This window comes from Oncorhynchus tshawytscha, unplaced genomic scaffold (genome assembly GCF_018296145.1).
Source record: "Oncorhynchus tshawytscha isolate Ot180627B unplaced genomic scaffold, Otsh_v2.0 Un_contig_6815_pilon_pilon, whole genome shotgun sequence".
NCBI lineage: Eukaryota > Metazoa > Chordata > Actinopteri > Salmoniformes > Salmonidae > Oncorhynchus > Oncorhynchus tshawytscha.
Window position 1 is genome coordinate 1 of NW_024604504.1, and position 3,390 is coordinate 3,390.

At 45.2% G+C, this 3,390-nt stretch overlaps 2 non-coding genes and 1 pseudogene across 2 annotated transcripts; all 3 read right to left on the reverse strand.

Annotated features, from left to right (window-relative positions):
• Window positions 1-571: 571 nt before the first annotated feature.
• Window positions 572-691, reverse strand: LOC121842010 (annotated as a pseudogene).
• A 140-nt stretch (window positions 692-831) lies between these two features.
• LOC121842008 lies at window positions 832-950 on the reverse strand. The gene has a single exon (XR_006080873.1). It is a non-coding gene; the product is annotated as a 5S ribosomal RNA (ribosomal RNA).
• A 260-nt stretch (window positions 951-1,210) lies between these two features.
• On the reverse strand, window positions 1,211-1,329 carry LOC121842009. The gene has a single exon (XR_006080874.1). It is a non-coding gene; the product is annotated as a 5S ribosomal RNA (ribosomal RNA).
• Between the last annotated feature and the right edge of the window lie 2,061 nt (window positions 1,330-3,390).

Sequence of the window (3,390 nt, forward strand, 5' to 3'; positions counted from 1 at the left end):
GAGACTTCCTGGGAATACCAGGTGCTGTAAGCTTTTTGTCAACTCTTTGTCCGTTTTTTCCCACAAGGCTGAAATATGTGCCCTTGCTTTGAAATAAGTAAGCAAGGTTAGTTTGTATTTCATCCAACAATCTGTGCTACAAATTATGGCTGCAGTATATGCAATTTCTTCCACTTTTTGAGTGACACAAAGATGCTTATCTAAATGGTGAAAATGCAACAGCTGTTAATCAGACTCACTTTCACTTTACATAGTGCACCAAGAGATAATTTCTCGCTTACGACCACACCGGCCTGAGTACGCCTGATCTCGTCTGATCTCGGAAGCTGTTGCATTTTAATTTTCATCTCTTGGTGCACTATGTAAAGTGAAAGTGAGTCTGATTAACAGCTGTTGAATTTTCACCATTTAGATAAGCATCTTTGTGTCACTCAAAAAGTGGAAGAAATTGCATATACTGTAGCACAGATTGTTGGATGAAATACAAACTAAACTTGCTTACTTATTTCAAAGCAAGGGCACATATTTCAGCCTTGTGGGAATAAAAAAAACGGACAAAGAGTTGACAAAAAGCTTACAGCACCTGGTATTCCCAGGAAGTCTCCCATCAAAGTACTAACCAGGCCCGACCCTGCTTAGAGATCCGAGATCAGACGAGATCAGGCGTACTCAGGCCGGTGTGGTTGTAACTCCTGCGAAATATTTGTAGCACAGATTGTTGGATGAAATACAAACTAAACTTGCTTACTTATTTCAAAGCAAAGGGCACATATTTCAGCCTTGTGGAAATAAACGGACAAAGAGTTGAAATTCCACAAGGCAGTGACAAAAAGCTTACAGCACCTGGTATTCCCAGGAAGTCTCCCATCCAAGTACTAACCAGGCCCGACCCTGCTTAGCTTCCGAGATCAGACGAGATCAGGCGTACTCAGGCCGGTGTGGTCGTAAGCGAGAAACTATCTCTTGGTGCACTATGTAAAGTGAAAGTGAGTCTGATTAACAGCTGTTGCATTTTCACCATTTAGATAAGCATCTTTGTGTCACTCAAAAAGTGGAAGAAATTGCATATACTGCAGCCATAATTTGTAGCACAGATTGTTGGATGAAATACAAACTAAACTTGCTTACTTATTTCAAAGCAAGGGCACATATTTCAGCCTTGTGGAAATAAACGGACAAAGAGTTGAAATTCCACAAGGCAGTGACAAAAAGCTTACAGCACCTGGTATTCCCAGGAAGTCTCCCATCCAAGTACTAACCAGGCCCGACCCTGCTTAGCTTCCGAGATCAGACGAGATCAGGCGTACTCAGGCCGGTGTGGTCGTAAGCGAGAAACTACTCTTGGTGCACTATGTAAAGTGAAAGTGAGTCTGATTAACAGCTGTTGCATTTTCACCATTTCATGCTTTGGGGCTGATTTTCTGCAAAGGGACCAGGACGACTGATCCGTGTAAAGGAAAGAATGAATGGGCCATGTATCGTGAGATTGGAAGGAGGTTTTCACTCATCAGCAAGGGCATTGAAGATGAAACGTGGCTGGGTCTTTCAGCGTGACAATGATCCCAAACACACTGCCAGGGCAACGAAGGAGTGGCTTCGTAAGAAGCATTTCAAGGTCCTGGAGTGGCCTAGCCAGTCTCCAGATCCCCATAGAAAATCTTTGGAGGGAGTTGAAAGTCCGTGTTGCCCAGCAACAGCCCCAAAACATTTTTATTTTTATTTCACCTTTATTTTAACCAGGTAGGCTAGTTGAGAACAAGTTCTCATTTGCAACTGCGACCTGGCCAAGATAAAGCATAGCAGTGTGAGCAGACAACAGAGTTACACATGGAATAAACAATTAAGTCAATAACACAGTAGAAAACAAAGGGGGGAGTCTATATAGAATGTGTGCATAAGGCATGAGGAGGTAGGCGAATAATTACAATTTTGCAGATTAACACTGGAGTGATGAATGATCAGATGGTCATGTACAGGTAGAGATATTGGTGTGCAAAAGAGCAGAAAAGTAAATAAATAAAAACAGTATGGGGATGAGGTAGGTGAAAATGGGTGGGCTATTTACCAATAGACTATGTACAGCTGCAGCGATCGGTTAGCTGCTCAGATAGCTGATGTTTGAAGTTGGTGAGGGAGATAAAAGTCTCCAACTTCAGCGATTTTTGCAATTTGTTCCAGTCACAGGCAGCAGAGTACTGGAACGAAAGGCGGCCAAATGAGGTGTTGGCTTTAGGGATGATCAGTGAGATACACCTGCTGGAGCGCGTGCTACGGATGGGTGTTGCCATCGTGACCAGTGAACTGAGATAAGGCGGAGCTTTACCTAGCATGGACTTGTAGATGACCTGGAGCCAGTGGGTCTGGCGACGAATATGTAACGAGGGCCAGCCGACTAGAGCATACAAGTCGCAGTGGTGGGTGGTATAAGGTGCTTTAGTGACAAAACGGATGGCACTGTGATAGACTGCATCCAGTTTGCTGAGTAGAGTGTTGGAAGCCATTTTGTAGATGACATCGCCGAAGTCGAGGATCGGTAGGATAGTCAGTTTTACTAGGGTAAGCTTGGCGGCGTGAGTGAAGGAGGCTTTGTTGCGGAATAGAAAGCCGACTCTTGATTTGATTTTCGATTGGAGATGTTTGATATGAGTCTGGAAGGAGAGTTTGCAGTCTAGCCAGACACCTAGGTACTTATAGATGTCCACATATTCAAGGTCGGAACCATCCAGGGTGGTGATGCTAGTCGGGCATGCGGGTGCAGGCAGCGATCGGTTGAAAAGCATGCATTTGGTTTTACTAGCGTTTAAGAGCAGTTGGAGGCCACGGAAGGAGTGTTGTATGGCATTGAAGCTTGTTTGGAGGTTAGATAGCACAGTGTCCAATGACGGGCCGAAAGTATATAGAATGGTGTCGTCTGCGTAGAGGTGGATCAGGGAATCGCCCGCAGCAAGAGCAACATCATTGATATATACAGAGAAAAGAGTCGGCCCGAGAATTGAACCCTGTGGCACCCCCATAGAGACTGCCAGAGGACCGGACAGCATGCCCTCCGATTTGACACACTGAACTCTGTCTGCAAAGTAATTGGTGAACCAGGCAAGGCAGTCATCCGAAAAACCGAGGCTACTGAGTCTGCCGATAAGAATATGGTGATTGACAGAGTCGAAAGCCTTGGCAAGGTCAATGAAGACGGCTGCACAGTACTGTCTTTTATCGATGGCGGTTATGATATCGTTTAGTACCTTGAGTGTGGCTGAGGTGCACCCGTGACCGGCTCGGAAACCAGATTGCACAGCGGAGAAGGTACGGTGGGATTCGAGATGGTCAGTGACCTGTTTGTTGACTTGGCTTTCGAAGACCTTAGATAGGCAGGGCAGGGCAACGAACGAACAT